Below are 26,553 nucleotides of genomic sequence, written 5' to 3'. Positions count from 1 at the left end.
CAATAGAGCAGCGTGCCCTTGAACATGTGCAGAGTGCACTCACATCACCACTGAGAAACCACAGGAACTCCCACTCTTCCAGGATTCGGGAACAAAGCAGGGCTCCTAGGTGAAAGATTTTTGGTTAGCTTGAGCCCTGGCACCTTAAATTTTAGAAATTATTTACCACCTGTTTTTAATGGTTTTAATTTTTGTGAACCGCCCAGAGAGCTTCGGCTATTGGGCGGTATAGAAATGAATAAATAAATAAATAAATAAGCCTAACTTGAAGAATGATCTTATGGCACCATGGTTTCCATCCATTCCTATGCTGAGGCTCTTTAGACTTTTGATAAAGTTCCAACTAGGGATGGCGGAGAATTTCTCCCCGAAACTTCGGGGGGCCAAGCACCAACGTGTTCGGCCCCCCGAACAAGTTTCGGGGAGAAATTCTCTGCACCCCCCCGCCAACCGCACCCCCCCCCGGGACAGGACTTACCTTTGCCGAATGTCCCTCCCGGCGGCGGGTCCGGCCGGCGGTTCAGCGGGTGTTCATGCGGGGCGGGAGCGGCAGCCGGTCTTTCGACCGGCTGCCGCTGCCGCCATTCCAATGAAAGAAAAAGAAAAAAAACGCCCCCGTGATAGGCTACGTGACGATTAACGTAGCCTATCACGGCTAGATTTGCAAAGTCAGCCATGATAGGCTACGTAAATCGTCACGTAGCCTATCACGGGTGACTTAAAAAAAAAAAAAAAGCGTGTATGGATAATGGCGGCCCCCATAGGGAGCTGCCATTCCCGTTCCTTATTTGGTTGCTGTAGTCTACGTAAAGATTTAAAGTAAAGGCTATGGGGGCCGCCATTAGTGTACGCGCTTTTTTTTTTTTTTAAGTCACCCGTGATAGGCTACGTGACGATTAACATAGCCTATCACGGATGACTTTGCAGATCTAGCCGTGATAGGCTACGTTAATTATCACGTAGCCTATCACGGGGGCATTTTTTTTTTTTTAAAACAATGGAGTTCGCGGCCGGGCGAGGCGGGAAGCCTCCTCCCCGGCCTGAATTTCGGCCGGGCGAGGCGGGAAGCCTCCCCCCCGGCCTGAATTTTGGCCGGGGTGAGGCGGGAAGCCTCCCCCCCCAGCCTGAACTTCGCGAACAACCTTCGTCGACAGGTAAGTGACTTTCGTCCACCCCTAGTTCCAACGAAATACAGTTGCCTATGCATTTTTTTCTGATTACTATGCACAAACACACAAAATGGCATACACCTGCAAACGCTCCTTTCATATGTTGTAGAAGTTGCATTTTTACTTTGATTAGAAATTGAGATCCTATTTACATTTAGAATTAGTGAATTCCTTTGTTTCTTTAGTGATTGTGATATATAATTATGCAACTTCTTCTCTTCTTCTTCTTGCCTTTATTTTGTTAACCTTCTTTCAAAATAGAATAAAATTTCATGATCTGGTAGCACCTGGTCAACTTGTCCCAGCTGCCACCTATCTGTGAGAGGCATAGGCTGGCATTGGCTCCTCTTCTTAGCTGCCACTGCTGTCCAGACTATGGCAAGCTGTTCCTGACCTCCTGCAAAAGCATCCTGCCGCTCTTCTGAACATGTGCCTAGGACAGAGTATTCCTCAGTTCCCACACACTCAGACCTGTTCCCCAGCAGAGCTCCCTGTTTCCCCATCAAAACACATAATGTTTTATTGCCCACCTCCCTGCAAGTATTCACATGCCCAGGCTTATAAACCTAAACAGAGGAAGGGAAAAATGGAAATGGAAAGTTCAGCCAAGAACAAAATGCTCTGGAATTGCAGAGAGCTGGTGCTAAACGTGCTAAGTGCTCCACTGAGCCCAAATAACCAGCCATCAGAGCCTGGGAGACGGCCGGGGAAAATCCAGGGACTTGCTTGTCCAGTCAACCTGACCACACAGTGGCCCTAAGGCACACACAGCACTGTCGAGATATGGACATGTTCTTTATTCTGTATATTAAGATTGGTATTCTTCTTGAGGGGAGTGCAGTCAACTTGTGAAATGGCAAATGGCATAGGTTCAGGCCGCCAGACCAGGTTGTTTTATTTGCTGCACATGACAACAATGTAGATTCCACCTCCATTCTGCTCTTAGACTGACTTCACCCCAGGCACTCCTTAACAAGTACTAATCATCTCCTGCCAAACAATTGCCCTTAGTTCTTGCACAGTTATAGTTGATCCAAATTACTGGTCTAATTTGAATTCATAACTGAAATGCATTGACTCTATTTAAACCCTAATGAATGTGGGAAGAGGGATAGTTCATAACAGCTGCACATGGCCGCCTTCTTTGCTGAGAAATATTTACCGCTCCTCCAAACAATGAGATCATGACAGTGGCACTGCCCGGGCTGGACCACAGGGTGCAGTCGCAGGGCCCCATGGTCTGGGAGGGCCCCCAGATATCCCTCTGAGAGGTGGTGGCAGCTGCGTGGTGGCTCCTCCCGTTCTCCTCTTCCTCACCTGCTGGCAAAAGGAAGAGCTTTTGTGCCGATGAGAGAGATTTGGATTCTGGGACCACGGCCTATACTTCCTGGAAGATAGGCTGTTGGCAAGGGACGGGTTGCACCTCACAAAGGATGGGAAGAACGTCTTTGGCCACAGCATGAAGAAATTAATCAGGAGTAGGGATGGCAGAGAATTCCGCCACGGATTCCAGTGGATCCGGCCCCCCGGAATCTGTGGCGGAACAGCATCCTGCCCCCCGCCCCCCCACGGAATCCCACAGGATGGAAGTTACCTGGGGCGGATGCGGCAGCGGCGGCGGCTGGTCTCCTGGCCGGCCGCAGCCGGGCTGCTGCAGCCGCTATTGCCATCCTTGCAGCTGTGATAGGCTACATAAGAATTTACGTAGCCTATCATGACTACCCCCCCCCAAAACAGCGTATGCAAATGGCGGCGGCTACGGCGGCCACCATTTGCGTTCCCTATTTTTCGCCGTTCTAGCCTACGTAAATATTTACGTAGGCAATTACGGCGAAAAAAAGGGAACAGCAAATAGCGTAGTGGGCGCTATTTGCGTTCTTTTTTCCCCCGCCATTTTATCCTACGTAAATATTTACATAGGCTTTTACGGCGAAAAAAAAGAAACGCAAACAGCGCCCACTACGGTATTTGTGGTTCCCTTTTTTCGCCGTAATTGCCTACATATATATTTACGTAGGCTAGAATGGCAAAAAATAGGGAACGCAAATGGCGGTTGCTGTAGCTGCCGCCATTTGTGTACGCCATTTTTGTTGTTGCCCAGCCGTGATAGGCTACGTAAAGACTTACGTAGCCTATCGTGGCAGCCTGGCTGGACGCAAATGGCGGCCGCTATGGCGGCCGCCATTTGCGTCCACTCCAGCCAGTCCACGGCTGGAAATCCGGCTGCGGAAGGCCCTGGCTGGCTGCTCCGCGGAGCCGCCTCGGAGCAGAGCCAGCCGGGCAGGATTCCAGGGGGGAGGACCGGATCGCCTCCCCCCCCGTCGAGGATTCTGGGGGGAGGGACAGAGCGCCTCCCCCCCACAAAGACAATCCGTGAAAAGGTAAGTGACTTTCGTCCATCCCTAATCAGGAGGGCTTTAAACTGAATCCTACGGGGAAGGGAGATGTAAAGTTGGGGGTAACAATGGACAAAGACGCATGCACTGAAACGGAGAGAACAGCTCTCATAGCGCCCAATAATAATCTTCAGACACATGTAGGAAGAAAGCCTGACTATGAAGCACATGGTCTTCGATATCTATATATTAATGCCCAGAGTATGGGAAACAAACAGAATGAACTTGGACTCTTAATACAGGAGGTAGGGATGTCAGAGAATTCCACGACGGATCTCGGTGAGGCCAAATGCCAGTGCATTTGGCCCCCCAAAATGCTTCGTGGAACGAAGCCCCCGCCCCCCCAACACACGAAAGACGCGCAGGACGAAGTCCCTGCCGCCACCACCCCATGAAAGGCGCACGAAACGGAGCACTTACCTGCTCCCGTCCGCACTGCTTTGTGAATGGCAGCCGTCCTGCGGCCACCATTCGCTTCTTCCTCTTCATAGCCATGATAGGCTACATAAATACTTACGTAGCCTATTATGGCTAATGCAGGGACGCCATTTGTGTCCCTGCGGAGGCCGTGATAGGCTATGTAAGTATTTACGTAGTCTATCATGGCGGGAGGGGGGAAAAAAAACAGCATACGCAAATGGCGGTAGCCGCCACCATTTGCGTACGCTAGTTTTTTTTCCCCCCTGCCGTGATAGGCTACGTAAATACTTAACATAGCCTATCATGGCAGGGGGGAAAAAAACCCAGCGTACGCAAATGGCGGTAGCCGCCACCATTTACGTACACTGGGGGTTTTCCCCCTGCCATGATAGGCTATGTAAATATTTCCGTAGCCTATCACGGCTCAATACAGGGATGCAAATGGCGGCAGCTATGACAGCCGCCATTTGCATCCCTGCAGGGCTGCCCAGCGGCCGGATGTCTGGCTGAGGGTGGCTGGAGCTGGCTGGTGGCTCCACGGCTTGGCCGCGGAGTGGAGCCAGCCGGGCAGGATTCCAGGGGGAGGGACGGAGCGCCTCCCCCCCACCGTGGATGCTCATCAGCAGAGCAAGGTAAGGGATTCGTACATCCCTAACAGGAGGGAAATTATGACTTGATAGGTGTAACTGAGACTTGGTGGGATGATTCCCATGACCGGAATACAGCAATTGAAGGATATAACATGTTCAAAAAGAACAGGAGGAACAGAAAGGGAGGTGGGGTGGCACTGTATATGAAAAATACATATCTCTGCACAGAAATACAGGAGGATGAGCTTGGTAGCCCCATCGAGAGCATCTGGATCAAAATAAATGGAGCAAAGAATAAAAGGAACATGGTGGTCGGAGTCTACTACCGGCCACCCAACCAAGGAGAAGACGAGGATGAAACTTTTGAAAAGCAAATAGCCAATGATTTAAGGAAGCATGATGTAGTAGTAATGGGGGACTTCAATTTCCCTGATATTTGTTGGGAGACAAATTCTGCAAAACGTATGGCCCCTCCAGGAAATCCCTGACTTGTGTGGCGGATAACTTCCTCCTACAGAAAGTAGAGGAAGGAACTAGAGGATTGGCTATCCTTGACTTGATCCAAACCAACAGAGATGACTTGGTGGAGAAATTAGCAGCTACAGGAACTCTGGGGGAAAGCGACCATGTTGTACTTGAGTCCTTGGTTCTAAGGGAAGCAAAAGCCGAGTGTAGTCAAACGTGTACCCTGGATTTTAGGAAAGCTGATTTTAATAAACTCAGAACAATGATCAGTAAGGTCCCATGGCAAGCGACGCTAACGGGAAAAGGAGTCCAAGATGGGTGGGAGCTTTTAAAAAAGGAAATTCTCAAGGCACAATTACAAACAATTCCAACAAGAAGAAAAGGCGGAAGACAGCAGAAGAAGCGAATGTGGCTTCACAAAAAGCTTAGGGATGATCTGAAAACAAAAAGGACACATATAGGAAGTGGAAGGAAGGCCAAGTAACAAAGGAAGAGGTCAGGCAGGGAGCACAGAATTGCAGGGATGGCGTCAGGAAGGCTAAAGCTGAGAACGAGCTGAGGTTAGCAAGGGATGCTAAAAACAACAAAAAGGCTTTCTTCAGCCACGTGCATAGTAAAAGGCAGAGGAAAGAAATGGTGGTTCAGCTATTAAATAAGGATGGCAAAACGATAACAGATGACAAAGAAAAGGCAGATTTGCTCAATTCCAACTTTGGCTCAGTCTTCTCCCAAAAGAGGGTCTATGACCCCACCAGCAAAGGCAAAGTAAAGGCTGAAGGGGCAGGATTGCAGCTTGAGATCGACAGGCATATGGTCAAGGAACACTTAATTACTTTGAATGAGTTCAAATCTCCAGGGTCAGATGAACTGCATCCTTCTAGGGTAATAAAGGAACTGCCAGAAGAACTCTCACAACCACTGTCTATTCTCTTTGAGAAATCATGGAGGACGGGTGAAGCGCCAGATGACTGGAGGAGGGCTAATGTTGTCCCTATCTTCAAAAAGGGCAGAAAGGAGGAACCTGGGAACTACAGACCAGTCAGTCTGACATCAGTCAATCCCCGGGAAAATTCTGGAGCAGATTCTAAAGCAATCCATCTGGAAGCACCTTGAAAACAATGCAGTGGTGACTTGAAGCCAACATGGATTTGTCAAGAACAAATCCTGCCAGATGAATCTGATCTCATATTTTGATCAAGTAACCTCCCTTGTGGACCGTGGGAATGCTGTGGACATCATATACCTCGACTTCAGCAAAGCTTTCAACAAACTGCCCCATGATATCCTGATGAGCAAACTAGCTCAAAGTGGGCTAGATGAGACAACGATCTGGTGGATCCACAGTTGGCTACAGAATCGGACTCAAAGAGTGCTTATCAATGGGACCTTCTCAAACTGGGGAGAGGTAACGAGTGGGGTACCGCAGGGCTCAGTCCAGGCCCAGTGCTCTTCCACATTTTTATTAATGACTTGGAGGAGGAGGTGCAGGGAATGGAATGCTGATCAAATGTGCAGAAAACACAACCTTGAGCAGGATAGCTAATACTTTGGAAGAGAGAAACAAAATTCAAAGTGATCTTGATAGACTAGAGCGCTGGGCAGAAAACAACAGAATGACATTTAATAGGGATTAATGCCAAGTTCTGCACCTAGGAAAAAGAAACCAAATGTACAGTTACAAGATGGGGGATACGTGGCTCAATAACACTACAAGCAAGAAGGACCTTGGAATTGTTGTCGCTCACAAGCGGAAGATGAGCTAACAATGTGATGTGGCTGCAAAAAAGGCCAATGCTCTTTTGGGCTGCATTAATGGAAGCATAGCTTCCAAATCCCGGGAAGTACTAGTTCCCCTCTACTCAGCACTGGTTAGGCCTCCTCTGGAGTACTGTGTCCAGTTCTGGGCACCACATTTTAAAAAGGATGCAGACAAGCTGGAGGGGGTTCAGAGGAGGGCAACCAAGATGATCAGGGGCCTGGGAACAAAGCCCTATGAGGAGAGACTGAAAGAACTGGGCGTGTTTAGCCTTGAGAAGAGAAGACTGAGGGGAGATATGATAGCGCTCTTCAAGTGCTTGAAAGGTTGTCCCAGAGAGGAAGGCCAGGATCTCTTCTTGGTCATCCCAGAGTGCAGGACATGGAATCATGGGCTCAAGTGACAAGAAGCCAGATTCCGGCTGAACATCAGGAAAAACGTCCTGACTGTTAGAGCAATACGACAATGGAACCAATTACCTGGGGAGGTGGTGGGCTCTCCCACCCTGGAAGCATTCAAGACGAGGCTGGACAGCCATCTGTCAGGGATGCTCTGACTTGGATTCCGGCATTGAGCAGGGGGTTGGACTGGATGGCCTTGTAGGCCCCTTCCAACCCTACTGTTCTATGATTCTATGCTGTGGCAGCCGGCCAGGTGAGGCTGCAGCCATTTTAAATGAAAAGGGTTTTTTTTTTTTTTCTTGAGAAAAGTAGGAGCAAGCTCAACCAATGAGATGTTGCCTTTGCGGGGGACATAGCCAATGAGGCCACAGGAGCAACATAAGGACTGCCCTTCATGGATGATGCATCTGCCAGTTTCACTTGCTCCTACAACCTTTTCTTTGTTTTCTTTTTTGAATCTCAACTTCTTTCCATCCCATTTATGAAAACATTTGTCGGTTTTGGTAAGTTTGTATCAAAAATGAAATCAAACAAAATTCGACACCTGGACACCCCTTCCACTGAGAGGCAGAGTCAATTGAGACAAGAGCACAAGTGGGCCAAAACTGGGGAGGGGGCCTGGGCATCTGTGGGAACCCCATCCCCATTATCCCTGCACTCCTGGCTGCTTTATAGATCTTTGTGCACTTAGGGCGAAGATCTGGAACAGCTGGACATGCTTGGGAAGCTCCCACAAGCGGGAACCCCCCGTGATCAGGGGTGTGTTAGCAGGCAAACTGGAGCAGTGTGGTGAGCCAGGTGGGCATAGGGATGTACGAAAGTCACTTACCATTTTGTGGATCTGCTTTGCGGGGGTGGAGGCACTCTGTCCCTCCCCTTGGAATCCTCGACGGGGGGGGGAGGCTCTCCATCCCTCCCCCCCAGAGTCCTGCCTGGCCGGCTCCACTCTGTGGGGTAGCAGGGATGCAAATGGTGGCTGCCGTAGCCGCTGCTGTTTGCGCCCCTGTTTTCAACCGTGATAGACTACATAAAGACTTCCGTAGCCTATCACATCTAGGTTAAAAAACAAACAAACTGCATATGCAAATGGCGGCGGCTACGGCAGCCGCCATTTGCGTTCCTTATTTTTGGCCGTCTTAGTCTACATAAATATTTACGTAGGCTAAAACGGCAAATGAAAAGTAACGCAAATAGCGCCCACTACACTATTTGTGTTCCCCTTTATTTTCGCCATAGTCTACGTAAATATTTACGTAGACTAAGATGGCCAAAAATAAGGAACGCAAATGGCGGCCACTGTAGCCGCCGCCATTTGCATATGCGTTGTTGTTGTTGTTGTTTTTTAACCCAGACGTGATAGGCTATGGAAGTCTTTACGTAGCCTATCACGTCTATGTAAAAAAAAAAAAAAAAGATAAGACTGCAAATGGCGGTGGCGGCAGCCGGTTGGAAGACCAGCTACCGCCGCCGCTGCAGCCACCGCTGGAGCCGCTGCCATCTGGAACATCTGCCCCAGGTAAGTCTCATCCCGGGGGGGACTTGCGGGGGTGTGTGTGGGGGTGGCAGGCTGTTCCGCCACGGATTTCGGGGGAGAATGCACTGGCATTTGGCCTCACTGAAATTAGTGGCGGAATTCTCCGCCATCCCTAGGTGGGCCATGCATGATTTCTAAAATGAGGGGCACCGGGACTCAAGCCTGCCTGCTCATGTCGTCTGCCCACATCCCCTACGTGCTGATTCAGCAGCGAGAAAATAACGTGTTTTCCACACTGATATCCTGCCTTTCCCCCAAGGACCTGCTGTTGGCATGCGTGTGCCCCCCATATCCCCTGCCCTCATTTTTATCCTAATGGCTGAGAGGCAGTGACCAGCCCAAGGCTCATGTCTGCCATGAGATTTGGACCTGTTCTAGTTCTCCACAAGTCCCAGGCAATGGAAACTCATCCAAAAGCTGTGCTTTGATGAGCGAAGCGACGCTCCCAAACTGCTGTCCTCCCTCCCTTCCAGACGGTAGCTCAGCTCCGAAGGCCCACTGTGGACTCTTCGGTGCAGCAGGGGCGGCCTCCTTCCTCCGCGCGGGGGCGGGGGCCCTCGTTGCAAAAGTGCCTGTCGCCTGAGGAGAGGAGAGTGAGGTGGAGTAACAGCTGCTGACATCGCACGTTCAAAGAGCGCTGTATTCACCCGAAACCCTATAACTCCTAACTCTTTTCAAAACTGGGGGTGTCGAGTCTGTGTACCCTTCGTAGATTTAAGGGCAGCATTTGGCACTGAAGGTAGAGAATGGCTGCGGGAGGAATTCCGTCTGCAATATGACAGGATTTCTGGGGCTGTGGAAGTACGACCTTCTAATATGGATCTGCATGCATGTCAGAATGGGTGACAGCTGCTGAGGCCACAAAGGGAGGCACTGGAGCTGGCAACTGGGAAGAGCACTGCCCTTCCCCGTGTAGCCCAGGGGGAGGCATCGGGGGATCTCCAGGGCTGGAAGGCGGCCGGCAACACACAGACCAGCCGCGTGCTGTTACCTTCCCCTGGCTCTTAGCTTACAAACAACGTCCCTCTGTCCTGCCCAGCCCATTGAAGCATCTCAGGGGAATAGGGCAGACAGACAAACAGACTCACGGAGGTCTGGGGCATTATTGTATGAAATAATGTAGATCTTAACCACCAGATTTGGGTCCTCTTTCAAAGGTGCCAACATGTCTCATCTCTCGGGGTCATCTCTCAGGTCAGAAATGTAGCATCTCTCAAGGCTGAAAGTCGTGCTGTGCTGAAACATTTTTTTTCTACCATTCTTATTCGATTTGATAGAACAGAAATTGCTTTCAAAAATAAATTCAAGGGAGGAGAAAATTCCTGAGAAATTCTCATGGGTGGGGTTCAGGGTTCTTGTGCTGATCTTACTTAGGAGGAGGAGGTGAAGAAATGTGCACCATTGTCCAGTTTTCCACATTGCACAACCATAGGGGTGGCCAGACCCATCTCTGTCTGGGGCGTGGGGGAACTCGAGGAGCTGCCCCCCTCACGCAGGCCAGACCCACGCAGCGAGTGTGAGCTGCCCCTCTTCTCCGTGCCAAGGCCTCCGGCAGGCAAGCCCTGGTGCTTTATGCGCATGAGGGCTCAGCAGCCAGAGGCCCAGGTGCAGTGCAGCCCCCAGCGCTCTCATGATGGCCTCCTCCCGAGAAGGCCGGGGCAAGAGCGCTGGGGTGCTGCCGAGGCCCCTCTTGCCCACACCAGCTGTCAAGGGCTTCTTTGACAGCTGGCAGAGGCAGGGCGGGTCCCAGTGCAGCCTGCCCCTAGCGCTCTCACCCTGGCCTCCTCTCGAGGAGGCCAGGGTGAGAGCACTAGGGTGCTGCCGAGGCCCTTCCCCCCCATACCAGCTGTCAAGGGCTTCCCTGATAGGCAGCCAGTGGAGGCAGGACGGGTCCTGCCACAGCCATCCCCCAGTGCTCTCGCCTGGCCTCCTCCTGAGGAGGCCAGGGCGAGAGCGCAGGGATGCCACAGCACTCCCAGCCACTTGCCGAGCTCCGGGGTGGTCAGCGGCCAGGTGTGTCAGCACCCAGGGCTCGTTGAGCAGGGCCTGGGAGGCTGGTTGGGAGGAGTCCTTAGGGATGGCAGAGAATTCCGCCACGGATCTCGGGGAGGCCGAATGCCAGTGAATTTGGCCCCCCAAATCTGTGGTGGAACGGCCTGCCCCCCGCCCCCCCCGCGGATCCCCTCGGGACGAGACTTACCTGGGGCGGATCTTCCGGGCGGTGGCAGCAGCGGCGGCTGGTCTTCCGACAGGCTGCCACTGCCGCCATTTGCAGGTTTGTTTATTTGTTTTTACACCCACGTGATAGGCTACGTAAGTTTTTTCGTAGCCTAAAACATCTGGATTTTTTCAAAAAAGGCGTACGCAAATGGCGGCGGTTACGGCTGCAGCCATTTGCCTTCCTTCTTTTGGGCCATCTTAGTCTACGTAAATAATTAGGTAGACTAAGACAGCGAAAATAAGGGGAACGCAAATAGCATCCACTACGCTATTTGCGTTCCCCTTATTTTCGCCGTCTTAGTCTATGTAAATATTTACGTAGATTAAGACGTCAAAAAGAAGGAATGCAAATGGCAGTGGCCGTAGCCGCCGCCATTTGCGTATGCGTTCCCCCCCCCCAGAGCCCTCCGCGGCTGGAAATCCGGCTGCAGACGGCTCTGGCAAGGCTGGGCCTGGCCGGCTGCTCCGCGGAGCCGCCACGGAGCACAGCTGGCCAAGGAGGATTCCGGGGGGGAGGAACGGAGCACCTCCCCCCCATCCAGGATTCCGGGGGGAGGGATGGAGCGCCTCCCCCCCCATCCAGGATTCCGGGGGGAGGAACGGAATGCCTCCCCCCCATCAGCATAATCCGCGAACAGGTAAGTGATTTTCGTACATCCCTAACATCCTTACACAATCATTTCTCTGACAGCCTGCAGTTTCCTCGGCTTCCTACACTTCAATAGAAGCCCAGGGGAAGACATCATGACATAATTCCTCCCATAGGTCTTTTTCAGATCAGGAAGCGCAGGCAGCCTGGGAGGCTGCAGAGCACTGGAGAAAAGAGAAAGATGAAACACACACAGTACACTTGGCCACCTCACAGTGATTAAGCTCAAAAACACCATCAAAATACATTCAAAAATAAGCTATAAAACACCCTGAGAATGAGGCAGAAAAATGGAAGCCTCTGTCATGGGGGAAGAAAACTTTCAGGAAGTTGGAGCTCAGATTTTGGCACAGCACTCGCTACACCTCTTCCCTGGAGCTGGACGCAACACTGAGGGATGTTGCAGGAGGCATCTGACAGGCTCCCCCTTGCCCACCCTTCTGGACCCCTCGCTGAACCATGGGGCCTTGGCAGACCCACTTGGCAAGCAGCCTGTGGCTCAAGGATCCCTCGGCAGCTGCCCCTCCTCCCTGGTGAGGTGCCAGTGTGGGCAACGATGGCACTCGGGCTCTTACGGGTAGCAATGTTACGTGATTGGCGGCCGTGAAGGGGCCATCTACACAACATTGCATGCCTGGATGGAACATTCGCACCTGTAACGTTGTGTAAAAGGCCGCTTCACTGCTGCCAAGTACACAACGTTGCCTACCTGGAAGCGCCCAAGCGGCCATTGTTGCACACAGTGGTGCCTCACTAGAGCAGCCAGGCAGCCCCGCAGCTTTGTGGGGTTTGTGCCGGGCTGCGGCAGTGTGAGTAGGGCGGGCGGTGGCAGTGGCTTAGCACGCGGCCGACAAAGCTGGGCGAGTGGAGTCCCTCCCTCCCCAACAGCATTGCCCTGACACATGTGGAAGATGCAAAACGGGGGCTAAGCCACCAACACCGTGGGCACTGCTGCCACTTGCAGTGGCGGTGCAAAAACCAAAAACCTTTGAAAAAGAGAAAGAAGCTGTGGTGAGCCCTGCCTGTGACAAACGGCTGAGAATTTCTCCTCCTCCTGGATAAATTTGGTGAAATTGTTCCCTTAATGTCTCTGCCCACAAATAGGGTGGAGAATTTTGAGAGGCCATTTGTACACAGCTCTAGCTGAAAGTACCCCCCCCCCGGCCGTTTTTCCATATGGAAGCTGTGGATGGCGGAAGGTCGCCTTATCTCCCAGAGGATGGCATTTCCTGGTTCCTTCCAGTGCCTCCCTTAATGAAAACAGCCACAGCTATCTCATTGTGGCCTCAGACTACAATTCTCTGGACAGCAGTGAAGAGTGGGAGGACAGAAACTCCGTGATGTCTTGTTCTTCAAACTTTCCACCTCTCGGGGTCATGTTTTCCTGGCCATGCAGGGGTGCCCGAGAGGGCTCCCTTCTCCAGAGTTGAGAATTAGGACCGACCGTATCCATTCACACCGATTAATGTGCCAGTGCTCAGGGTCATTCCCTCTCCTCTTCCAGACACAAAAAGATTATCCATCATTTCTGAGGTCCATCTCCATCAGAGCCGTCTGGCTCACTCCACCGCAAACCACGGGAAGATCAAAACCAGACATCTCGGGGAAATGTGTTCCCTCCCTGCGAAGGCAGCATCACTGCCCACCCTACCGGATGAGCCATGGCCGCAAGGTCCCAAACAAGACCAGGACCAGCAAGGGCGGATATTGCTCAAAGTCCTCATGCCGCTCCACAAAATTTTATTTATTTATTTCATTCCTATACCGCCCAATAGCCGAAGCTCTCAAAAGAAGGCAGCCAGCTGCAAATAGGGGTGTACGAACCCCACTCACCCATCCGGTTCGGGGTATCCGCTGGTGGGGGAGGTGATCCATTCCTCCCCCCGGAATCCTCCCCAGCCAGCTCCGCTCCGATACGTAGCCTATCACGGCAAAGAGCAGGGACGCAAATGGTGTCCGCTACACTGGACATCATTTGCGTCCTCAGCCTGGCAGTGGATGGAAGTCCAGCTGTGGACGGGCCCAGTAGGGATGTATGAAAGTCACTTACCTGTTTGTGGATTATGTTGATGGTGGGGGGGAGGCATTCTGTTCCTCCTCCTGGAATCCTCGCCGGGGGGGGAGGCGCGGAGCGCCTCCCCCACGGAATCCTGACTGGCCAGCTCCGCTCCGCAGGGATGCTGCGGAGCCGCCGGCCGGCTCCGCCAGCAGCCGGACATCCGGCCGCTGGCTAGTACGGACACAAATGGCAGCAGCCGTAGTCGCCCCCGTTTGCGTCCCTGCAGCCAGCCATGATAGGCTACGTAAATGTTTACGTAGCCTATCACGTCTGACTTTAAAAAAAAAAGTTTTTTTTCTACTTTTTCTTGAGTATTTGATAGCAAAGGCTGAAAACAGCCCTAAGAGGAACAGAATCATTGCAGTGCAGACTACAGTTAGCTGGCTGGCTGGCCACCTAGGCTAGACCTCAGGCCTAATTAGGGATGTACGAAAATCACTTACTTTTCGGGGATTATGCTGATGGTACGGGGGGAGGCGTTCCGTCCCTCCCCCCGGAATCCTCGCTGGGGGGCGAGGCGCTCCGTTCCTCCCCCCCCCGGAATCCTGGCTGGCCGGCTGTGCTCCGCAGCGATTCCGCAGCGACAAAAAAAAAAGCGCGTAGGCAAATGGCGGCACCCATGGGTACGCCATTTGCATTCCTTATTTGGGCACGGGTAGTCTACGTAAATATTTACGTAGACTACGGTGAAAATCAGGGCAACGCTATTTGTGGCGAGAGCGCAGGGATGCCACAGCACTCCCAGCCACTTGCCGAGCTCCGGGGTGGTCAGCGGCCAGGTGTGTCAGCACCCAGGGCTCGTTGAGCAGGGCCTGGGAGGCTGGTTGGGAGGAGTCCTTAGGGATGGCAGAGAATTCCGCCACGGATCTCGGGGAGGCCGAATGCCAGTGAATTTGGCCCCCCAAATCTGTGGTGGAACGGCCTGCCCCCCGCCCCCCCCGCGGATCCCCTCGGGACGAGACTTACCTGGGGCGGATCTTCCGGGCGGTGGCAGCAGCGGCGGCTGGTCTTCCGACAGGCTGCCACTGCCGCCATTTGCAGGTTTGTTTATTTGTTTTTACACCCACGTGATAGGCTACGTAAGTTTTTTCGTAGCCTAAAACATCTGGATTTTTTCAAAAAAGGCGTACGCAAATGGCGGCGGTTACGGCTGCAGCCATTTGCCTTCCTTCTTTTGGGCCATCTTAGTCTACGTAAATAATTAGGTAGACTAAGACAGCGAAAATAAGGGGAACGCAAATAGCATCCACTACGCTATTTGCGTTCCCCTTATTTTCGCCGTCTTAGTCTATGTAAATATTTACGTAGATTAAGACGTCAAAAAGAAGGAATGCAAATGGCAGTGGCCGTAGCCGCCGCCATTTGCGTATGCGTTCCCCCCCCCCAGAGCCCTCCGCGGCTGGAAATCCGGCTGCAGACGGCTCTGGCAAGGCTGGGCCTGGCCGGCTGCTCCGCGGAGCCGCCACGGAGCACAGCTGGCCAAGGAGGATTCCGGGGGGGAGGAACGGAGCACCTCCCCCCCATCCAGGATTCCGGGGGGAGGGATGGAGCGCCTCCCCCCCCATCCAGGATTCCGGGGGGAGGAACGGAATGCCTCCCCCCCATCAGCATAATCCGCGAACAGGTAAGTGATTTTCGTACATCCCTAACATCCTTACACAATCATTTCTCTGACAGCCTGCAGTTTCCTCGGCTTCCTACACTTCAATAGAAGCCCAGGGGAAGACATCATGACATAATTCCTCCCATAGGTCTTTTTCAGATCAGGAAGCGCAGGCAGCCTGGGAGGCTGCAGAGCACTGGAGAAAAGAGAAAGATGAAACACACACAGTACACTTGGCCACCTCACAGTGATTAAGCTCAAAAACACCATCAAAATACATTCAAAAATAAGCTATAAAACACCCTGAGAATGAGGCAGAAAAATGGAATTTGCGTTGCCCTTATTTTCGCTGTAAGCTACGTAAATCTTTACGTAGACTACCCGTGCCCAAATAAGGAACGCAAATGGCATACCCATGGGCGCCGCCATTTGCGTACGCGCTTTTTTTTTTCTTCCAAAGTCAGCCGTGATAGGCTACATAAAGATTTACGTAGCCTATCACGGCTGACTTTGAAAATCTAGCCATGGTAGCCTACGTAAATCGTTACGTAGCCTATCACGTGTTGTTGTTTTTTTTACATAACTTTTTTTCTTTTGCGGCCAGAGAGGCGGGGCGCTCCCCCCCGGCCAGAATTTTGGCCGGGAGGGGCGGGGCACCTCCCCACCCACCAAGAATTTTGGGGGGAGAAACGGAGTGCCTTCCCCCCCCGAAAACAGCTGCGGGACCAGGTAAGGGACTTTCGTCCATCCCTATGGAAATGGCGGCGGTGGCAGCCGGTCAGAAGACCGGCCGCTGCAGCCGCCACCACGGAACCACCGTCACAGTCGCCGACAGGAAGATCCGCCCCAGGTAAATCCCGTCCCGGGGGGGTGGGGGGGTGGCGGGCCATTCCGCCACCGATTTCGGGGGGCCAAATGTGCTGGCATTCGGCCTCCCCCATATCCGTGGCCGAACTTTCGTACATCCCTAGGCCTAATTCCTCCCAATATTAGGGATGTCAGAGAATTCCGCCACGGATCTCGCTGAGGCCGAATGCCAGTGCATTCGGCCCCCCAAAATCTGTGGTGGAATAGCATGCCCCCCTGCAGATCCCCCCCGGGACGTGACTTACCTGGGGCAGATCTTCCGGTTGGCGGCAGCTCCGGTGGCGGCGAAGGCGGCGGCCGGCCTTCCGACCGGCCGCCGCCGCCGCCATTTCCAGGCTTGTGGGGGGGGGGAAAAGACGTGATAGGCTGCGTAAATCTTTACGTAGCCTATCATGGTTGGGGGTGGGTTAAAAAAAAAACGAGTATGCAAATGGCGGCAGCTATGGCCGCCGCCATTTGCGTTCCTTGTTTTTGGCCGTCTTAGTCTACGTAAATATTTACGTAGGCTATGACGGCAAAAATCAAGGGGAACGTAAATAGCGTAGCGGGTGCTATTTGTGTCCCTTTTTCATTCACCGTAAATCTTTACGTAGGCTAAAACGGGGAATCAAAAGGGGACACAAATGGCGCCTGCTACGCTATTTGCGTTCCCCTTAATTTTTGCCATCATAGTCTACGTAAATATTTACGTAGATTAAGATGGTAAAAAGAAGGAACACAAATGGCGGCAGCCATAGCTGCCGCCATTTGCAGACGCGTTTTGTTTTTTGTTTTACCCAGAGCCCTCCGCGGCCGGAAATCCGGCTGCGGACGGCTCTGGCCTGGCTGGCTGCTCCGTGGAGCTGCCACGGAGCACAACCGGCCGTTCGAGGATTCCGGGGGGGGAGGAACGGAGCGCCTCCCCCCCGGCCAGGATTCCGGGGGGAGGGACAGAACTCCCCCCCCATCAACATAATCCACGAAAGGTAAGTCACTTTCGTACATCCCTACCCAATATGTGCAGTTTAGCATGAGGCCTTTTGATATTTTTTACATGACTTTAATTGAAGAAAAACTGAAAGCTGCTAGTGTTCTAAAGTATAATTTTTAGGTGCTATGCATTTCTCTCTCTCTGTGGAAAGCAATGTATGTGAACTTTTAATTCAGAAAGCTTTCTTGCACATTTATCAAGTATGTTTATAAGTTTACAAAAGGAAGTCTATTATGCAGTAAATGTTTTACAAAGTTAAGGACTCAATCTCATTGACTTCAACAAGAAATATTGGTCTTACCACCACTGTCCCTAATTGCTTGACTATGGTTGCATTGCAGTGTGCTCTTACACTGTTTCTAAACCTGTTTTTATTTTTTTGTATTGGTGTTATCATGATACAAGATTAAAACTGGATTTTTGAGAAACAAACCCCACACTAGTTTTTAACTTCTCAGTTATAGCGTAAACTGCTTTGTTTGTTTTACACCTTGTTCACTGTATCTTTAATATCCTTTCTCCTTATGAAACAAAAAATATGCCAGTCATTTAATTCCTGGGGTTCATGGTAATTTTTCTGTTAACTTGACCTTTACATAGCCCATTATATAAGTTCACACACTCTAGGCATGGAGGAGGAGGGAGAGGGAAGGTCACTGCCTTTCCCTCCCCCCTCACATCCTCTCCACCAGCAGGGTGTTTGTGTGGATATAGGCCTGCACTATGTGCCTCCCCCCCAAAAGGCCCCACCTAGAAATGTGGGTGCTCCAGCTAACAAGGAAAGCTGGCTGCAGGGCTGTAGGGCCTGTTAGCTTCAAGACCCCCCAAGGAGTTTGCTTTTCTCCTTAAGAATCTAAGATGAGCCACGGTGGATCGGACCAATGGCAGAACTGCTCCAGCATCCAGTTTGCACAGCGGCCAGCCACATGCCTCATGGGCAGCCACAAGAAAGGCGTGAGCGCAACAGCCCTCCCCATGTTCCGCAGCCACTGCCATGCAGAGGCACACTGCCTTCGATATTGAAAGTAGTGTGTTGTAGACGACGCACAACCCACAGGCCACGGTCTAAGACCAGAAGCCTCAAGAGCAGCTTGAGCCCGGCTTGCATGCTCAGCTGTCTGCCAGACCTCCTCCACACTGTGGAGAGGCTCTTATAAGACCCCAAGTGGGAAGGCAGCCCCTCCCTCTCTGGAGGCATTGGGGAGCAGTAATCATCTGAGCATTTCTCTAGAGCACGGGGCGAGTGTTCAGAGCACTTCAGATTGGGGATGTGCAAATCAGTGAAATGTGAGCTCACCAAAGTGCTCTGAATTCCACCTCGAAGCCTGGTCCAACACAAGTCCATATCATGTTGCGAGTTTTGCTTTTTCTGTGAAAATCCATCCGTATTTCCATTCATATTTTTCCAAATGTATGCATCAATTGTGTGCATTTTCAAAATGTCCAGATTATTCTCTCATTATTAAAGCATATGTGTGCACATTTTTGAAATGTGCTCATTTTAAAATGGACACATGCTGTGAACGCATTTTTGAGGGGTCCATAAATCACATTGCAAGCTCAAAAATGTTTGGATTTTGACAACAACAAGTGTGTTGTTTGGACCAGAAGGTGCAAACTGGGTAAAATCCTGATAAAAAATGAACTGAAACGAATTTCTCATACATCCCTACTTAGGATACCTTGTCTTAATAACACTTACAATAACCCTGTAAGGTAGCTCACTATTCTTATCTGCTTATTGCAGCAGGCTGAACTTGAGAGAACAGTGTCCGCCCTGACTCCGCCATCTGAGTTCACAAACTGAGATTAGGGATGTTGGAGGAATCCTTTTTGTGGGTGGTGCTCGGCGAGCTTTCTTTGGCTTGGCCCCCTGGACTTTGGTCTGTTTTCTGCTGCAGAGCCTGAATTGGTCTGCAGTGAGTTGGTCCATTTCACAGATTTTCTGTATGTTTAATTTGCACAAATTATGGCTGAATTTTGCATAACTTGCATACTTTGCACAAATTGAACAAATTGCATAATTTGTGCAAATTGCACAATTTTGCATGTTTTGGTCACAATGTGCACAAATTATGCCAATTTGCACAATTTTTGCACAGATCTCTATTTGCACAAGCTATGGCTCAACATAAACACACACACACACACACACACACACACAGAGAAAGTTCCTGGAGTTCGAGGAAAACCTACAGCTCAGCCTGCAAACCCAAACCGAGTTGGGCACGCTGCAGAACGCCGCTGAGCCAGAAAAGGACTGGATTTCCCAGCGCTGGATGTGCCCAGCTGGGAGTGCAAGAGGGGCCTGGCTTCCTGGCTCACAGTAAGCAAAGGCAGATTGCTGAGTTGAAGTTTGTGGGTAGAGCCCGAAAGAGCTGCAAGGCAACTTGGGGGATGGATGGGATGCTGCCAGGCTGGAGGCTGAAGACTGCACTGACAGACCCATGTGGGGGACGCTGGCACACCTCCCGGCAATCTCTCCATCTCTCCCAAGGTGTCCTGAGTCCTCAGCTTCACCTCATAACTCATCTCAGCGCTGGAATTCACACCCAAAATTGTCAAAGGGAAGCCCCTGGTTGACCCAGAGTCCCAGGGCCGTGAGTATTCATGAGGTGTTTCTCTCCACCTTGAGAGAGGGTAATTGAAACAAGGTGCTGCTCCCCTTTCAGCGTGGCCTCGCCGGGTGTGTGTTTCATTAGCCCTTTTCATGCATGAGTGAGGAGGAGCAAGAAGCATTGCAAGCAGCAGTGACAGGATCTCTTTTTGAGTGAGTGTCCACCCCCAAGGCCCTTGGCGCTGAAGGAATTATGGGATGTACAAACATGCTTTTGTTTCTTCTAGCAGTAACAGCACATTTGGGAAAACAAAGCCAAATCTAGAATAACTTAATGTGATGATAACAATATCAACTTCTTTCCTTAGGTGCTCAGAGAGCTTTTCATAATGATCTTGGCAGCACTTACAACAACATTGCAAGGTAGGCTATTGTAATTTTTGCCGTTGCCCTTATCATTCAACATCCATGCATATCGCACTTTGCAAAGAAAGAGAGAAGAGGCCTCTTCCCCCTAGTTTCCACAATCTAGAAATCTATATAAGGGAGACAACAGAAGATGGGGAACACAAAATGGAGGCCCCGGGGGCAAAGGGGAACAGATACATTGATTTCACATAATGTAATGTGTATGTGCGGGGCAGGGGGGGGGGCTGTGTAAGATGATGCTAATTTTGCAGATGGCCGGCGAGTCTGCCTAAATTCACCATGTAAGTTTATGGATGAACCAAGAAGAACAGGGCAGATCCGGCCCAAAATATTTCGCTTTTTTTTTTTTTTGCTTCTTTTTTTTTTGCTCCCCCCCCAGTATTCCTTGTATTTTGAAGGTGTTTATGTGTTAGTTGCCGTGTTAGTTTGTTGCAGCAAAAAACAACAACAAAGAGTCTTGTGGCACATACCGACATATTTATCATGACAGAAGCTTTCATGGACTTGTGCATTTTTGGTCTGGAAGCCACCTTGGGAATGCTGACAAAGTCAAAGGTGGGATATCAATCTCTTAAATAGCATAAAATAAAGTAAAAAAAAACCCTTGCCTTTGCTTGGTCTGGAGCTTAAGAACAGTAACAACAACACTTTTTATTTCCCACCAAACAGAACCAACACACCAAAAAGCTATTATCACCATCCTTAATCGGCTTTGTAATCTCATAAAAATGGGAATGAAACAAAGATCCTATTTATCACCCACATGTCCAGCTTGGCCTTCAAAAGCGAAGGCCAGGAACGTGTGATCTTTAAGTGGCTCCATTTCCTTCACTTTAGAATCGCAACAAAGATACGTTGTATTGAGGCCAAAAGAATCAAGCTGCTCATTCCTCCTCTCTGCTGCTGCTTCTTGTTCTAAATCTGTTGTTGAACAATTAAGAGAAGAGGACACACTGTATAAACATGACACAGGCAGGAGGTTTGGAAACCTGCTGATTTTGGACTTTCTGTGAAGGAGGAGGGGGCCACCAAAGCGGCGGGAAGGTTGAAGGGCAAAGGACAAAAAAGGAGACAGGCTCTTTCTCTTGCCATGACGTCCAGATCCAAGCATCTTCCCAGCTGGAGGAAAGGAACTAATCCACACAGTGTTGTTTATTTAGCGTTCTTCCTCCCTCCCCATTTATGTCAATATGTTTGGCGACTCCTTTGCTGTGGCTGAGATCTGTGGACCAGAGGTGCAGTTGTAGGGAGGAAAATCCAGGGTCCTTGAGTGGAGCTGGAGAGGCTGGAGCCAGGTGTCACTATCCCTGCTCTGCCGACCAGGCAAAAGCAGAAGGCCAGGGTGTGCCAGGGTGGTCTGCCCATCTTTATACCAGAGGCTTACTCATGCCTGCCCTCTGCAAGGGCTGATGCTTCCCCTCCCCCCGCCGCCCGTTCCCTGGCCATCCTGAAGAGGTCTACAGGCATGCACAGTCTGTGGCCCTGCACTAGGCTGGGAGGTCCCAGGTACAGGCAGTGAGCTTCCTGGCTCAAATCCTGCACTTGCTGTCAACATGCTTGGATGTTTCTGGACACAGCTGCAGAGCCATGGCCAAGGATGGGGTGTGGGGGTGCTTATGCATCTAACAGCGATCATTTGTGACCAAATGGGACACCTGAAAGGAGGAGAATTGCCACAGAAGACGTCAAAAAATGAGTAGAGGGCTGTGGGGTGCGGGGGGGGCAAGCTGCATCACGGTAAGAGTCCTCTCCCATTTTGGCTCAGGCCTGGAAAAGACCGCCAGTGTTACCTGGTATGCTGGCTTTGTACACACAGAGATATTAGTGTGAAGTATTCCGCCTGAGCCTGGGACTGGAGGGCATCGACTGGAGCCAGGCGTGCCTCTGATAGGGAAGAGAGGCTCCCTCACCTGTCTGGTCGTCGCTGGCACTGTGGCATTGGCCCAGGGGTTGAGAAATGGGCGGCTCACAGTCACAGCCCTCCAGGACTGCCTGGCACCAAACGCCCTCCCAAGGACTTTTTTTTCCTGGTCCAGCTCAGAAGCTAGGATTGCAGCCTCTTGTCTCCATAAAGCCCAGCTGTGGTGTGATAGGCAGATTCTCCCCAGCTTAATTTGGCAATAGGTATTTGTAGATAACTCTCAGGAAAAGTTCTAGATTGACTCAAAACATTTGCTGTCCTGGATTGAATTCACTTCAAAACTCACCTATTTTTGTCCCAGGTTTTGGACACTGACCTCAGCTCAAACAAATAGCCCCAAAGGGGATTTTATATTGCTCTAGAAATTAGTGGACGCTCCTCAAGCCTTGGGGGTCCCTTAAAGTTGCAGCCCTGGATAGTCTGCCTGTCTGCCTGCCTGCTTGCCTCTTTCTCTCATCTATTTTAGTTCAATCAGTTCCCAGATTCTCAAGGCAGCTTAGTGAAAAGAATATGCTACGATGACGTGGGGGCTGCTGCTGCCTTGTCTGGCACACAGCATACATCTGGGTCACAAGCCCACCCTCCCCCTGGTCTTTTTGGTGCTCAAAGCAGGGGCAGGCAAAGGCAGCCCTGGGCCTCGCGTGTGCTGCTGAGCCAGGGCAGTTGCATGGGCCGTTTGTTGCTTGGATGATCCGTTGCCTGGCTGTGGCTCCCTCCTTTATTCCCCCGAGGACTGCAGAGACCAGCCAATGGTATCAGCCACCGCTTTTATTGCAGACCTGCAAGCGATTCCCCAGGCCTGGTTTTCCTTGACGTCTTTTGCTCATAGTGAAACATCTGAGACGAGAAAAGACTTCCTCCCAGCGGCAATGGCCAGATTGGGAAGCTTCTCAGAGCTTGGTTGCACAAACTCTGAGGCTGCAGCCTTCTTCCTCCCCCCTCCCCCAAGGCTTAGGAGCATCACTGGACTCTTAAGAATCCTCCTTGCGGGCATCTGCATAAGCATCATTTGGTGTCCAGGACTGCAGAATCTCGTGTCATTTTTCATCCCAAGCTGCAGGAAAACTTTCAGGGAAATAATGTTCCATTCCTCTTGCTTCCAAGTATTACAAGCCCAGCAGTCCAAACTGTGCCTCTGAGTGCAGACTGAGGACATCATCCTTTACTAGCTCTGAGTGGAAGACAGATCTCCCCAGTCATGCCCAGCAGCAGCAAAAGTCCCTTTCTTCTGCCCTCCACTTCTCCCCCACAATATAGTAATTGCTCATTGACCCGGTTCACATGACATAACAGCCCACCATGGCTTAATTTACCCATGGGTGCCATTTTTGCATGGTGCCCATGGGTGCCCAGCTTGCCATGGCTTGTTGTGTCATGCAACAACCCAGGCAGCAGGGGTTGTCTGAGGGTTAGAGAACCCCCAAATAACCTATATCTTGTTTTAGGGTTAGGTGAGGGTTAGACAACGGCTGCCTGAGTTCGCAAGGCACAACAAGCCATGGCAAGCTGCTGCCTACCGGCACCATGCAAAAATGGCACTCGCGGTCACCCAGAATGACGGGGCAGCCCCCACGAGTAAGTTGAGCCATGGTGGGCGGTCATGGCACAGAAACAGGGCCATCATGTGTGAAGAGACGCATGAGTTGGGCCCCCGCCCACTGTGGCTTAATGTCTTGTGGCAATATTGGCTTCCATCACAGCAAAAGAGAGAGACACAGAGACTAATCATCACACTGGACAAAAGTTTAACCCGTCCGTGGTCCCCTAATTTGGTCCTCTAATTTGGCACCTAATTTCTGGCATTTTTCTTTGAATCCTTCTCGAACCAAACTTGCACATGGAATATGCAGGGGCACCATTTCGTGAAGTGTGGGGCTGGTGTGTTGTCCCACCCACCCCCGGGCCTGGTGTTTTAGTCCTCATATGATTATCCTTCAGGAGCAACTATGTCTTTCATTTTTAGAAGTATGATAAGTAACTCTGGCAAATGCTGTAAACAGGCCTCCCCTTTTTTCCCAATGTAATATTAAATATATGTCCAAGGACAGGTCTTAGAACACTACAGTGAACCTTAGCGCACACGTGTGCACACTGCCCCCCCACCCGCACACACGGATCTCTCCTCACACAAACAGGAAACGGCCTCAGGCATTCACAGCAACCCAGATGTCTTTGCTGTCTCTCTTGCATCCTCCATTTGCCACACCCAGAGAAGAGGCCCAACTGCGCTTCCTGTTTCAAATTAAATGGGACTTCAGTTCCCACTGTTGTTATACACAAATCAGCCATGTCCTTCAGTTTCCTAATACATTAGTCTTTCAGCCTTTGGCAGGCAAGATGAAACAAATCCAAATGCTTCTGAAACAAAGAGGAGTCAACGTTAGCTTCAGAGGGTCCTGAAGCAGGGCCAGGAAGGCATCCCCTGGACTGCTGGGAGCAATCACAAGAAGCTGTGTTCACCCCCTTGTCTGCCAGGGGTGCGCCACCTATTATATTATTCACTTGTTCATTGTTTGTAAAGGCCTAAATTGAGAGCAAGTGCTCATCTCAAAGAATTATAGAGTTGGAATGAACTTTGGAGGTTATCTAGTCCAACCCTCTACTCAGTGCAGGAAACTTGCAACTACAGCATCTGTGACAGATGGTCGTTCAGCCTCTGCTTAAATACCTCCAGTGAAGGAGAACCCACAGTCTCTTCCACTGCTGAACAGCTCTCAAGACGTTTCTCCTAATGTTAAGCCAGAATCTGCTTCCCTGCAATTTCCACCGCTTGTTTCTAGTCCTGCTGTCTGGAGCAAGAGAGAACAACTCTGTACCATCTTCTGCATGGCAGTCTTTCAGATATTTGAAGACCACTATCGTGTCTCCCCTTAACCTTCTCTTCCCCAGGCTGAACATACCCAGTTCACTTCATTCAACTGTTCGTTCTGATGACTATTGACTGGAGACAGAGTGCTGGATTAGTTGGACCTTGGCCTGATCTAACAAGTAGGGCTGTGCTTCAGATTGGCCAAATCCCAAATTGAATTGGACTGATTTGGAGAGATGTCCAAATAGAAGCCAGGCTCCTCTGAAGAGGACCAAATCCATGTCTAAGGACCCCTGAAGATTGCTTAACAATTTGGAGGGGGGGGGCACAGAGACACAGGCAGTGTATCTCCAAACATTTCTCCCCAAGCTCTCCATATAAGCAAATACTGGGGTGATGAGTGGGAGGTGGGGGTATAGTTTTGTAAGTGGCAGCTGTAGCTTCTAATCACAGTGAATGGTTTTACCAGGGCTCTCCAATCACAGTACTTTGGGGGAGGGATGTTGAAGTAATAAGTCCAGTGCTCTTTGCTAAAAGGACATAGGGGGATAAGCACATGCATTTTTAGAAATCCCAAGCTGTAAAGTATGCTTTTTCACAAAAGCCCCTGCACCTCTTCTTATGAAATTTTGCAGGCAGAATAAGCAACTACATTTGCAATTTGAATCCAATTGTGTTTAGACATGAAGAAGTTTTTGGCAGTTCCTTTTTTAAAAATGGATATTTGAAGACACCTGGCACACACACCCTGCACCCATATATCGGACATTTGGCAGGCTTCATCCCCTCATAAGTGGCTAATATTCCTGCATATTTCATCTGTCAAACAGAAAAAAAATGTATAGTCCTTTGTTGATTTCCCAAGATATTCAGTAAGAGATTCTGATTCGGCCCCAAGTTGAATTGGATTCTGAATTGATCTGAACTGAATAGGACTGTTTACCAAATTGATGAATTGGGGTCCAAACTGGATCATGTGGTCAGTGCATACCTCTAATATCAAGTACTCTTTTCTCATACACATACTATGGACCTAAGAGCCAAACTAGAAGTTCGTTAAATCTGTAAAACGAAACTACGTATCTCATTCTCCCTCAATTAGTTACAGGCTTGAGTTGGGGAGATCCTCACCAGGAATACAGCAAGTGGGGAGGGAGGCTTATCTCTTTCCTCTTCAGTGTGATGGAACAAAATTGCTGTCCAATGGGAATTTTTCTAGCAATGCACCAAGGGAGGAGTGGGAAATGTTGGCTCCCGTTGTGCTGGGGGAAGAAGATCAGCCTGTGTGCTGCGTTCCAGGTAAAGGCCCCAACACCTATATTCAGTAAAAGTAAAAAAGGGAGATGTAGCTACATGCTGCACATGAAGTGTGATGTGTAGTTTGGTCCTAAGCCACTTTTCTGCAAACGTGTAATGTGCACGAGGAACTTTGTTGAACCTGGGCAAGACCCATTCACTGCCATGTTGAAAATGCCTCACATGCATGATGCAGACTCCACGTGTACACTGAAGCTGCTGGATCTGATCAAATGGGTGGGGGTGTAGCACACCCTCCTATTTCAAACAATCAAATTTTATTATGCTCCAGCCAATCAGGCTTTAGCACACGATCATAAAAACAAGCCAAACACATAATAAGACAACACTATCAACATAAGCGCATGCTATGAAACTGGGGGGTCATTAGTTTAAGTACTTCTAAGAACATATTGCATCACCAGGTGGATTAAAAGATTCT

This window comes from Heloderma suspectum, chromosome 9, assembly GCF_057233095.1.
Source record: "Heloderma suspectum isolate Gila_16-S chromosome 9, 16-S_ref, whole genome shotgun sequence".
Taxonomy (NCBI): domain Eukaryota; kingdom Metazoa; phylum Chordata; class Lepidosauria; order Squamata; family Helodermatidae; genus Heloderma; species Heloderma suspectum.
Note: the sequence above shows the minus strand (reverse complement) of the source record.